This window comes from Neolamprologus brichardi, chromosome 20, assembly GCF_056152115.1.
Source record: "Neolamprologus brichardi isolate AB-2024 chromosome 20, ASM5615211v1, whole genome shotgun sequence".
NCBI lineage: Eukaryota > Metazoa > Chordata > Actinopteri > Cichliformes > Cichlidae > Neolamprologus > Neolamprologus brichardi.
The window spans coordinates 5531061-5545081 of record NC_142123.1 but is presented as its reverse complement, the minus strand read 5'-3'; the positions used below and the strand labels follow the sequence as shown (position 1 = coordinate 5545081).

Sequence of the window (14021 nt, the reverse complement as noted above, 5' to 3'; positions counted from 1 at the left end):
GGTCTCCACAGATCTGAGTCCAACAGAACACCTTTGGGATGTGGTGAAACAGGAGATTCACATCACTGATGTGCAAGCCCACAAATCTGCTTCAACTGTGTGATGCCATGGACCCAAATCTCTGAGGAATGTTTCCAGCAGCTTGCTGAATCTATGACTCAAAGAATTATGGCAGTTCTTAAGGCAAAACCAGGTCCCTGTTGGTACTAGCAAGGTGCACATGGTGAGTGTATGTTGCATTATACAACACATGGTATAGTATATGCTTATGTCAAGGCTGGGCTGGTGTGAAGGTATCAAAATTCAACTGTCACATCACACAGTTCATGTCATCTTTTCTTTCTTTTTTTAATTTTGAGGAAGCAAAGACTTTCTTGGATATTTGTATAAAAGATGAGCACCAGTGCCAGATTTAATAATCTGATTGATTTGTTGATTGCCAAGCATGTTGCGTGACCCTGCACACAGAAGGTTTTGAAGACACCTGGAGACAATAAATCAGTTTGTTCATTGTGCTCATTTTGCCATGCACATGCTAAAAAAAACCCACGCTATACAATAAAAGTGTTACTATATGCAATCTGCATAGTGTTGATGCATCATTGCTATTGCTAGCTAAGTCATGTAAATTATTGCCTCTCTCACATCTGTTAACTCTTGCTCAGAATCAGATTTAAGAAGTTTTATATTTGCAGGTACCTCACTGTGTCCTTGTGACAAAACCAAAGTTTACACTTCTAATGGAAACACGAATACGCATGTTTTAATTTTAAAACATTGATCTCAATCTAGTGCCCTTCATGAAGTAAAAATAGAGAATAAAAAAGACAAAACAGCACCCCGATCAATAAGAAGAGAAGAAAATGGAGCTCTTCACTCTCAAGTTTGTGCCACTCTCTGTTCCCACAAGGACTAAGCTCAATCGTGGAGCTATAGAGAAGTAGCTTACATTCCAATTACCACTCAAACCAGCAGTGAACACTGAGTCCTGAACCTTGACATCAGCCCCAATTGAGAGAGGCACCAGAACACTGCCAGGACATCACACATTTTCACCCATTATGGGGCCATTGTGCTGCACTGACCTGTAATCTTGACCTCAAGTTGTGTTTCTCTCCATCTCAAAACACTTCACTGCAAATAAGCGAGGGCTGTTGATACCTCTCCACATCTGAGTCCGTATAGACCCAAGTACTAATAATAACATTATTTCCAATGTATATTTTTAAAAAAACAAAAAACAACGCTTCACCCAAGTCGAATGCTCATTATTCAAAGTGATAAATCTGATAATTTTGCATTCTTTTAAAGGATGTTCACAATGGTAGGTCACACTGTACTCTGCCTAAGGTTTTGACTTACAGTGGAAACACACGGAATATATTCGACAGATAAAGGAGTGTAGAAAATGTAGTTGCCATGGAAATCTACTTATATTTGATTGGCGGCCTTTCCTCCTGCGGTGTAACAATGCCCCCTAGTGATATCTTAGATGGCTCTGCACACCGGGGAAGCAGAGGCACAATCCGAAGTCGTCTTATTCAGTAAGTTCGGAAAGCTTTGAAATCGTTTAACCAGACCTCTTTGTGCATGCGTGTGTCTGTGTGCGGGATACAAGCATTACTCCTTGATGCCATCTGCGGTGACGGGCATGGAGACGCAAACTGGTTAATTAAGCTGAAATCTGAATGATATCTAAATGAGATTTAACGCTCTTTCACAGGCTCGCTGCACCTCACTGGGTGGACTTTATCTTAGTAGAAAATAATGTTTTCCAGAAGCTGCAAAAGCCCTTCCGTTCCCGCTGTTTTAGCCTTTGATAGGTGGGAAATTCTGGGTTTCGTTCTGTTTCCACTGGTCTGTTATGGAAATATTTTATGTATTAACACCAGAGGGAGCTCCTGAGTTCTTTTTTCTTTGCCACACTGTGTGTAGTCACAGCACAGACATCCAGGTGTTAAAGCAGCTCTCCAAACTACTCTTCTTATCATTAATTACTATTAAGGAAGATATTTTGCTGCTCATCCATCTATTTAAAGAGGTGAACACAAAGATAAGGAATTTAGAGATATATAAATATAAACAATGTTATCAAAAAGCAAAAAATAAACAAATAATTTTAAAAAAAGGTGTTGGTGCAGTAAAATCACAGACACTACAGCTACAAACACACTGGCTAGTCATGTGGGCAGGCTGGGAATAATAACAGTGTTTCAGTGATTATTCAAACCAAAGCGGTATTGTTGCATACATTATAAACTCTTCAGGTTATTAATTTCTTTGTGTTGCAGATCACGCTGACCTGCAGATGTCAGGGATTTTTCTGATATACTATAATGCAGAAGCCGAGGGGTTCCAACGTGTCAGGTGACTGAGAAAGGAGAGTCACAGTGGAAGACAAAGGTGTCGGAAAAAAGAGAGATGTGTCTCATACTTACAAAGAATGCCTGCGCTGTGTGGGTATTTTAATGACTGCTCCTTTTGTGTAGACTACACTGTGAGCATCATGCACAGAAAAAAAAAAAAAGAAAGAAATTGAGATAACAACCATGCAGTGGGAGCTACATGGAGACGGACCGGGAATAAATGTTGACTGATAAGTGCAGTCAGAGGCAGCTGCCTTCATTTATTGACTCAATACCCAGGAGTGCGAATGTGTGCGAGAGTGCTGTGATATCAGTGTTGCTGTGCAATACGAGAACTTACATCATCACCACTTAACAATATTACAGGCAGTTCATAAGATTATTGGTCCCCAGGGGAAAAATTAAATTTGATACGTTTATCAATATGAACTAATACAACATTTATACGTTGTTTTCATATATATTTATAACTAGCGTGTTGTCAGTGCACCAGAGTTTAATCCTAATACTCGTTCAGCACAGACCTTACACTTATTATCCAGCATGTTAGCGTCATCGTACCCTTTATGCTAATTAAGACGCTTGAATAATTCATGGGTTTGACACCAAGATGTCAAGCTAGACAAAAGCATCAGGAAACAGATGTGTTCACCCTTAACCGGCTAATGACTGTCCATAAAAATTGGAGAGCCAAGCAGAAATGCCGTTCGCAGTGGCTGTAATGATCAAACTTTGCAAGTTTTTTTTAACCTATTTCTGGCTCATTTGTCTCCAATGTGCAACTTAACACTTGAGAATTGCATCGTAGTCACTTGTTACCAGCTGTTTGAGGTTAATTGTAACTCCTCATTTTCTCGAGCATGCTGAAGAGACTGTTTCGAGCGCCACATGTTGTGTGTCGATGTTGGCGTTTAATTGCGACCGAAGTACATCTCTGAAAAATTTGGTTTTATGCTCAAGCTGTTAATGCTCCCAGCTTCTTAAATGTGCTAAATGCAGGGGATCATCGTGTCGCTGGGAAGTACCGAGTGAAAACACGCGCTGAGAAGAGACTATTGAAAATCCATGAAGCTGCCTGCTGCATGGATCTTTACATATCTGAATCTCAGTCACCCGGGGTAGATCTTTTCATTGAACACTTGAGAGCAATGTGTGAAGGCAAACAGCGGGAGCGTATGGGTGTGTGTTAGGTGAACACTCGTGATGTGTGTTTCTGTGTCGGAGATCTCTCCGAAAAGGAAATGGATGGTATAGATGCCTCGCTTGGGTGACATTCCCACTGTTTGCTCCATTATATAGCAGGGTTCACATACATATAAGCCCGTAATGCTCTCAAAATGAAAGCAAACACAACTCCAAACTGCCTTGTTTTCTCATGAAGGAGGCAAACATTTCATTTAAGGAGGCACGCAACGGGACCAAGGCAGCACATGCTCGGTTAAGCAAGTTGGATGAAGCTGGAGACAAAAATCTTGTAACATTACATTGCCTGCAAATAGGTCTTGCTTCATTTTCATAGCACTGAGCCTTCTTCTCTGTGGATCCAAAAATAAACAATTTGCTTGTAAGTTTTATGTAAGTACAAAACAATAAATATTAATGCATCAATTTGCTCTTTTCACTGACCTCGTTGCATGAGCGAAGTAAATATTGACTCTCTACATAAATGTAAACATGCACACAACCAAAGAACGTGTAATTGTGTGCAATTTTTTTTTCTCTGTGAGAGGAAATCTGACAGCATCATGTGAGGAAGCCTGACTTTGTTGGTTCAGTAACTTTACTGATTGCAGATATCAGGCAGCACAAAGTGAACACTGAAAACATCACCTTCATAGGTATTAACACACGCACGCATGCGAACACATCCATATAAGATGAGTCAATGGAAAGCTGGTGAAATGAGAGCTAAAATATTTATAGGTCATGAATATTCAGCTGAGACTGCTTGCGTATAATGCCTTCGCACCAGAATACATTTTAAAATATTTATGGATGCCTAAATAAATGGGACTGCCGTACAACCTAAGCGTGGGATGTATACATGAGTGTATACACGCGGTTTATGAGACTTGTCAGTCGCTACGGATACAAAGAGTTTCATTGTCTTAAAAAAAAATTGTTAGAGCTGTATATCCCATTCTTAATGTCACATAAAGTCTGAAAGCAGAACAGACTGCCTCTCTGAAAATTCCTAACACGTGGCGAGTTGTCCCATTTAACAATTTTCTCTTCTCACCCGTTACCACACTTAACGCCTCCCTTCTCGTCCCCTCCCCTCTCTCAACTGAAACGAAAGCATTAAGGCAATTTTGACACGGCTATCACTTCATGTGTTGCCATTGGCAGAGTTTATATCTAAATCAGCTGCACTGGAAATGCCTGCTCAGAGTAGCATGAGGACGTGGGCAGTGATGTCTCCTGCCACCTGCTCTTTTCCCAGTGATGCTGCACAGCAGTGAGAAGCTACAGGCGTTAAGTCTAACTCTGTCTGCACCACGAGTTTAAGATTTAGGGACCTCTTACCAGGACCGTAAAGATACCAAGAGATGACGATAATGATATCAGCGCAGTTTAATCTCGTCAAAACTTCAAGGTTGGCGTAGAGATAGTGATACTGGCTATCAATAAACTACTGTAAGATACTGTGGTGGCTTCATCTCTGGCACTGGGAAAGGAGTGTAGGCTATTAACTGTGCAAGCTATCAACTGCAAGGTGTCAGTTGTTACAGACCACAAACACTGCAAAAGGGCCCTTGAGTAAGGCACTAAACCCCAAATTACTGCAGGGGTAATGTACTGCTTAAGAGACTTTTCGGTGTCTTTGTGCCTCTTTAAGCTGCCTTATGCTGATTGAAAACTTACTATAAAAACTGAGATTGTCAGAACACTGTTACACTACACCAGGCAACACTCTTGCTTGGTTGGTATTCAGCTTAAAAAATGACTCACTTGTGTGAAGCCGGCTTTTTTTTTGTTTTGTTTTGTTTTGTTTTAGCAGTTGTCGCTGCTAAAATTTCTGGGGCATCATTCGAGCCGTGAAATTATATAATACACCAAACGGAACGTCACAATAAACATATTGAACACTATAGTAAGGTGCACCAGCAGTCACAAGTACACCCTCTGCAACAATCGACTGAAAACACTTAACAGGACAGTTGCTTAATGACACTACAAACCGTATCCTCTGAATGACCATTGAGCTGAAACAACACCTCCCATGGTCTCTGGCACATCGACTCATTATGAATTTTCCCAAATTTGTCTTTACTTTGCCTTTGGTGTGTAAAAGGAAAATAAATGTCATCTAGAGCTGCAACTAAACAGCAGTGTTATCAATATTGAATATAGTTATACTTCATACACTTACCTTGACATCTTTAACAAGGCAGTGTTATGTACAATTAGCAGCAATTTATGTTACAAAACAGTATCTCTTCTAAGTGGTGCAAAATGTCTGTCTATGTGATTATCCCATTTCTATAAGCCGTATTTCTTCTTGTTGGAAAGGAGCATGCTGCTGTTTACCATAAGATATTAAATTTATTTCTGCTGCCTTGTAATAAATGAATTGCCTTCATATGCATTTCCATAGATAAACAGATGCATTGCTTTTTTTTTCCTCGGTACACCCCGTGTCAGACCTCACAAGCTGGTTTCTAATTGCAGGTGTTTTCTGTAGGCAAGTGAATTTCTTATTGAAAAAGAGGCGGATTTATCTCAAAGTGGATCTTTCCCTTTTTGATCCTCCACAGCCGTGGAACTGCTGTATGCAATAAAAGGTATGCTGGCCAATTAGTCTTCTATGTAAGGCTCTTGAAAGGAGCCTAGCTAGCTAATGAACTAAAGCTACCAGAAATGCTAAAAAAAAAAAGAAAGAAAAAAAAGCCTGTGTTAGTTGATAGCAGAAAGAGAAAGAGCGAGCCCTCCCTCCCACAAAGTGGCTGTGTGATATACGTTTAAGTGGTGTGAAGAAAACACCCAAGTTGCTTTAGATTGACTGCTGTAAAGGCGAGAGATGTTTTTTGTGTCTGGATGTATTACCACACAGAACAAATGGATGTAAAAAAAAACAAAAAAACAGGAGGAGGATTGATGTTTTTTGTGAAAAATGATTACATAAAAAAGGTGAAGATGATATAGGTTTACATATTTGCAGCAATAGCTGTTAAATTTTTCATGAAATAATAAAGTATGCTATAGTGTTGCCTCCACTCCCGACAAATGACAAATTGTCAAATTAAATTCCATTTACGAGTGACAAATTGCCTTCCTTTCTACCTCTATGTGTGTGTGTGTGTGTATGTGTGTGTCCCATTCATGCAAGAGCCTTTACTTCCCAATCTTTGAATGCATGCATTTCCCCCCTCACAGCCTTAAGAGATTCTGTCAGGTGTGCAGGCAGGATTTGAGCAATGTTCTATGATCAAGAAACATCATAATTAACATCTTAAATCCCATTTCAAGTGTGTGTGTGCATGCGCCGGTGTGTGTGCGTGCATTTGAGATTTCCTGCTCTACTTTGTGGGAAATTGCTGTGTTTCGCTGTCTGTTAACCAACCTGCAGAGTGAGCAAATTAAGCAGTGATGTTTTTCCTCCGCAAAAACTGGGTTAAACATGGGGGTCGCTGCATTGTGCGATAAGCGCACATCTTGCAACCGTTTGCTCTTTTCTTTATGCTCTCGCGCAAAATTAGACAAGACAGGAGTTATAAGAGAGAATTTACTGAGTCTCCTGAATGGTTGAGAAATAAGACCTAATGACTTTTTGCAGCTTAACACACGCATTCAAGGCACAATCCTCATTGCCATCATACGCACACACACACACGCACGCATACAGACAGAGAAGAAAGTAATACCTTTAGGGGTTTGCTATTAAGATGGTTAATCCACGAGCCTCCAGAGGAGCAGGATAAAATATTCCTCAAGGAAGCTTTTCACAACAAGCTCCTAGGATCAAGTGCATGAATAAATTACAGGCCTAATTAAAGGAAATGTCAAATGGCTGCTGTATGGAACATTATTAACGATGTTCTGGACATGTTAAAGAAACCTGGGCCTGGAATGAGGATGATCAATGTAAGTTTAATGGGGTTCCTATTAGACTGAGGGACTACGAGGCTTAAATAATATAGTTAGACTTCACTGAAGTTCAGCGAAGATATTGACCCATGTGTTTGTGTTTGAGAGGAAGATTGGTAACGTCCAAAAGGGTAACCTGATTACGGTAGTATAAGGAAGAGGGCGTTCAGTGTTTTTGTCTGAGAGAAAGACACAGACAGATAGAAAAGAAGAGACTGACAGAGGCAGGGAAGTTGTTTATCTGTAAGAGCGGGAGAATGTGACTAGAAAGAGAAGCCGAGAGAGCTGGAACTGGAAGAGAAAGCAGTTTTCCTGCAGTCTTTGTCATGGGAAATGCATCCTTTCACAATGAACCAAAGCTGTCAGCGGATGCTTATCAAGAACACTCAAACATCAGCCTTCTGCAACTCAGTACCTACAACAGGCCTTTTCAGTCGGCGAAACAAACTTGAATCATAGTCTAATAAGTTTTCTTTCTGCAGCTCGAAATTTCTTTCAGACGACTTTAGAATCAGTGCAGTTTAAACTTTCATTTTATCCATAGATTTGGATAAAGCAAAGAGAAAAAATAATGAGTGGAAAAAGTAAAACCTACTAAGGAGCAGTGAGCAATAAATCCTGTTTTAGAGGTTGGCCAGTTTTAAAACTGGTAGCAAAGGCTGCTGGGAGCTGCAATTATATGTTAAAACCTACAGACTGTTTAAATCAGCAGAGCTGCAATTGAATTTTGTATTTTCTACCATGAAGTATGAATTATCTCTGTTTCTCTGTGTTCTGTTATATTGAATTTATATATGCAGGTCAGAGTTTAACTCTCTGTGGGTCGGCACTTGTGAGAGTTGGGCAGTGAGAGCACAGGTTTCTCCTGGTGCTAGAGTTCAGTGGCAAAGACAATAAACATGAGTAAATCTTGGGGTGTTAGATTGGAGAATATTCAGCCTCTCATTTTGTCTCATGTGACCATGATGTCTTTTATTCGTGGGTGAAAGGATCGGTTGAGTTTTTCCTCCTGTGTGTCTGAGGAATAGACTATATTTAAAGGATAGACATAGCCTTGGGCGCTGTTGAAAAATAAATAAATAAGTCAATGCAGTCCATGAACAAGTGCCAGCAGGGGATGACTCCTATGATTGCAAAATCAGGTGTGATCGTATAGAGGTCTATGAGTCCATTTATTCTACTTTTTAGTTGATTTAATGCCTCATTTAACATCTTACTAAGAAGCTCATAGTCTGAGTTGATATGTTCAAGTATTCTTCGATACAGCATGATGTTCATCCTGGAAATTATGTTCATATTTACCGTATGAACAGGGTTGGTTTTCTTTGGTAGGGTGACCATATTTTGATTTCCAAAAAAGAGGACACTTGCCCCAGTCGTGAAGAACTTTAATAATACTGTTTGCTTAAAGAAAATTTTAACATATTTAAACGCTGCGGTTAACGAATGGTGAAATACAAAATGTCATAAAGGCTTTTACAAGTTAACAAGTGCAAAAAATAACTTATAACCCTCTGGAATTAAATAATTATACAGAAATAATGCCTCATCTGTATTAAAAAAATGACCAGTACTGGGATGGTACGAGGGAAATTTCTTTTGTAGTTCATCTGAAAAGATGTACTTGCATTTTGGCATCTTTTAAACATCATCAGGCGCGTTGCTTCATGCTGTTTGTCCCATCTGTGAGCTCAGAACAACCACTCACAAAGCAGCGACTACGGGATAACACCTTCGACGCTTATTCCCTTCCGATGCTGACGGTGGATCAAGGAGACCAGCGGACAGGCTGCAGGCCCAGATGTACTGTCTAAATCGGCTGTCTCTCACCCTTTACCCACCCCTGTTGCTTGTCATGTGTTTCTTTGGTGTATTAAGAGTTTTTCATGTGCTATGTGCAGAGGTGTTTTTTTCTGTTCTCAAACTGATCTCCCTGTTGGAGCTCAGTCTGGGGGGAGTTATTTTTTTTCTCCTTATCTTTCCTCATGTGGTGCATTTTCCATTGTTATACCTCTCTGACCTGTCTTCCCCATGTGATGTTTTGTGTAATGTATGTATGGTCGGAGGGTAAGTTGGCGCCGCCATTGGGTGCAATAGGTCGGCAGCCTTATGAAATTTCTCCTTGTGGGACTAATAAAGGTATATCAAATCAAATCAAATCAAATAACGTCACACATATAGGTCCTCTTTAGGCCTATAGGAAAACCCAGACCCAGTCTAAAATCCCCCTGGACACACGGACAGAATGTTTTTAGACATACTTTGAAACACATTTAGTTGTCGACCTTCTCCTCCGTAGAAAAGAGGACGGTTAGTCACCCTATCTTTGGGTCATACTCAGCATTTCTCTTCCTCCAAACACAGTGGTTCAAGTTGATGCCAAAGAGAATTTTTTTGTTTCATCTGACACTGAGCACTGTCTCTGAGGCCTTCTCTGAATCATTTAGATGTTCACTGGGAAACCTAAAAGAGATCTGTACGTGTGCCATCTTGAGCAGGGCGACTTTGTGGATGTTGTACGATTATTGCCCACTACAGCATAGTGTGCTACCAGTGCTGTTGTTAGTGACTTTGGTAGTTTTGAACAAATCCACAACCTTTCTCATGATCATCATTACCCCATTGGGCAAAATGCTGTATAGAGCTCCAGACCGAAGGTCAAGGTCAATTTCTGTTTCTTCCACCAACAGTTAGCAGCTTCTCACCAAGCTTCTTGCTGCTAATCTTTTAGCCCATTCCACCATTGTGCAAGTCTACAGTCTTGCCTTTGACAGCGCTTAGGTGGTGAATATTAAAATGGAAATTGATTACATGGAGAGGTGTGTAGTTTAGTCAATATCTATAATTGATTGATTGATTGGAATCTCTGTGCCACATGGGCACACAGCCAGAGCCAGAATTCTGGCTGGGTTGCAGTGAACCAAAAGCTTATTTCATTCAATGAGATGCAAATCAATTTATAACTTTTGTCGTGTGTTTTTTCTCTGTTTTTGGTTGATATTATGTCTCTCTCCATTAAAATAAAACTGCCATAAATAGAGAGTTCATTTCTTGAGCAAACTTTAAAAAGTCAGCAGGGGATCAAATAATTACTTTGGCCAACTTTGCAGCTTTTAGTTTATGCAGTCTGTCTTCCATCCAGATCTTCAGAGTGTAGTGGAAGTTGCATGTCTGAGGGTGTGGAAGATTCGCTGTCTCTATATTTTATCTATGCTGTCCATGCTGTATCTCCACAAAAGCTCAGGTGAACTATCATATTGTTTTTAATAGCTTTTGACCACGGGTTAGGGCTCCATTACATTTCCATGACAACCAGGTGCTTTTTCTGTACCGTGATTGGTACTGTGGGAAAAAGAGAGGTTCAGTTGTACCTACACCACACCACTCCAATCTCATCCCATCAGAAGCTAGTTTGAGGGATGTCACTCGGCCTCCATGCATGCCCCAACTGCACACAAAGGAGAAGCCACATTGACATATTTTGGAGTAATTTGAACACCCCACTCTGCCATGTTTTCAGCCACTTACAGCTCATTACATTGGTTTTCTGGTACATGTATACTTGAGTCCTAATGGCTCTCACCAACCCCACATATTATGACAGGTAGCCACTCCTATCTCAAAAGCTTGCACAAGTCCACCCACCTTTATGCCGCCTGTTTAGCGTAAAATAGAGGCTTGTTGAAATAAACAAGTAAATGATAAAGAAAGTTAAAAACAAAGCAGAGCAGAACTAATTTTCTTTTTCTTCTTTAACACTTTGTGACCCCTGGTGGTAGAAAATCTGTTCTTCCTTAAAGAAAATAAAGAACAAAGAAAAACAAATAAGTCATAAAAGAAGTAATAAGTTTGGTCCTATTAGGGTCTTTGAACATTTGAAGTTTGCTGAAAATAGGACAAGTAAAGTCAATTATTAGGTAGGCTAATAGCACAAATTTGCTTGAAAGACATTTAATTCACTGTCTTCTCCCTGCAGACCTTGATTTGGAAGTGAAATCGCTCCTCCTCAGAGAAACAAAGGAAACAGACCCGAGGAAAGGCAACTGACGAGTAATTCCTATTAGACAAACACGCAATGTTACAGAGCAAAGGAGCAAAATTGCAGATTATCCCCTGATGTTTGACAAAGTAATTATTCTCTTTAACAGAGGGTCTCTGGGGTATTATATACTGTTTCTATATTTAGATGCATTAAGCTTTTCTTTTTATATTAACCTATAAAAATCAAATGACAGAGAGAGCACAGGTGGAACTAATAACATTACCAAGTGCTACTGCAATAAATCACTCCAGCATGATGCAAAGTAACTACACAAATAAAATCAACTTTTTTTTTTTTTTATAACTGCACCTGTGCGCTACCTATTACAACATGTCAAAATATCTGCTCTGAGACAAAGGTGGATATATATTTTCACTACAGGTGTGAGAACAAAAATTCTGTTGTGGACATTGTTAAGCGAATAGTTCGGCACGGTTTTCAAAAACTCTTTCAGAAAAGATGTGAATACTGGATGAATGAGTAGAGAGAGCCAGCAGCTTTTAAGCTTGTTTAACACAAAAACAGAAGTGACATGTTTAAAGCTCAGTAATTAACACTTTGTCGTCTCCTTTGTTTAATCTGCACAAAAACGGCAGTGTAAAAAAACACAAGTTGCTGCTCCTGCCTCGTTTCAATCTCATTGTGGTTTAGGAGGTTTGGTGCACTGTGTTACCCCGAACCAGAGGCTCTCTGCCTCCTCACTGTAGCTTCATTGTTAATGGATAGAGATCTATCTATCTATCTATCTATCACTTTTGGCTTTTTGTATTTGTACACTTTTACACATTTTTTCCTTATTTATTTGTCTAATATGTCTCTAATTCACTCTTTCTTGCAGACCCCTGTGCTTCTGTAACATGTGAATTTCTCTCATTGGAATTAATAACGTCTGTTTTTGTGACTTTATCTATCACTCTTAAATTAAAGTTTTCCTGTGCAGCGGTATAAATTAAAGAAGTCTGACCCCGTGTACCAAAATAAAAGAAACTTCCTGATACTTGTACAACGCTACTTGTCATTTTAACTGTTTATCCAGGTTTTGTGTTTGTTTTCTGATTAATGTTTTCTGTCATTTCTAAACACTACACAAACAGGCACTGTGGGAGAATTAGCTTAATTTAAACTAATGTCTGTAGGCTGCACGTGTGCCAGGAGGACTGTACCAAATGAAGACGCAGGGGGGCGCAGTTCCCCGCCAGGTGCGCCTTCTTCCTTGCCTCCCTCCCCGCACCACCTTCCCATCCCATCGCTGCACGTTCTGGCTGCTTTATCGACCTTCTCCCCGCCGTGCAGCCCACTCCTCCTTCCTTCGCGGGGAGAGCGGGACTCTGACGCGCACAATAAATCATCCTCGCGAGGTTCCTTTTTCAAGCCCCATTTCATACTTACTCGCACTGGAGCGCAGACACGGGCGAGAGTCAAGCCTCGTAACTGTGGATGTAGCAAATGTGATTCAGCACAGCAAACAACGTGGGTGTTGTGCGTGCGAGCGCGCGCGCGCTCGTGTGTGCTTTTTCTTTTTTTCTTTTCTTTTCTTTTTTTTTGGTGGGGAGTGGAGGAGAAGGAGGAGGAGGTGGGGAGAGAGCAGCGATATGAAACGCGTGTGTTTATGTCTCCTTCGTTACCCGTTATCTGTGACTGACCACCGGCTCAGTTGCACCTGTACGAACGACCTTGCAATTGCGACCGAAATTCTTCTAACGAGGTTTCCATGGAGGAGCAGTTTGTCGTTTTATCCGTGAGGGCTGAATTTGGTTCCTATTGGTGTCAAGATATTTCGGGATAACAGGTAAGACAGTGTGTAATTTATATAAATAGCGACGGGCATGCTGTTGCCACCACGTCGGCCTGTTTTTATGCTGTTCCCGACTGCACCGTCCGCTCCTAATGCCTTTTATTTGAGAATAATTGTTTGTTTTAGACTCGAGCAACGTGACGTGACCTCCCAACTGCGGCCAATTCCTGCACACTGAGCAGGCTGATTTATTATTTTTTTAAAGAGGCAATCTAGAAAGAGGAGACTTCTTTTTCTTTTCTTTTTTTTTATTAAGGAGTTGGCTCCAACATGCCTGCCTTTCTTTGTCAAAGTGATGTAAGGGGTGCAGTTAGTCACAGCCTGACATTTCAGCCCCCTAACCGCTCCTGTGGTACTTACCTGGTGTGGTGCCACACTGCAGCTCACCCCGTGAAATAGAGCTAACCTACAGGCCAAAGACCAGTACATTTTTTAAGGGCTGAATGGGGCTTGGGTGGACTTGCATGCACTAAAACATAGAAGAAAGAAAAGTAAGAAACGTGTAATTACGGTTCTTTTGGCTGTATTTTAAGTAAAAAAAACAAAAAACAGAAAAACTTCAGAAGTATCAGCAATTATGAGCTTTATCCTTTATGTGATACACTGAGTGCAAAGGTGTACACACGCACACACACACTCAGTTTCTACCTTGCAGCGTTCACAAGGTAATTGCGTACTTTAATGCCACAATGTCAGCTGAACAATCTGTGATGAATGCAGCTCAGGCCTT

At 40.5% G+C, this 14021-nt stretch overlaps 1 protein-coding gene across 1 annotated transcript in view; it reads left to right on the top strand.

Moving 5' to 3' along the window:
- Positions 1 to 13049: 13049 nt before the first annotated feature.
- The window catches only part of cntn3a.2 (contactin 3a, tandem duplicate 2), a 44835-nt gene continuing 43863 nt past the window's right edge, over positions 13050 to 14021 (top strand). The window contains exon 1 of the mRNA XM_087833621.1: positions 13050 to 13285. The gene's annotated coding sequence lies outside the window, so the exon portion shown is untranslated. The remainder of the gene's footprint in view (positions 13286 to 14021) is intronic.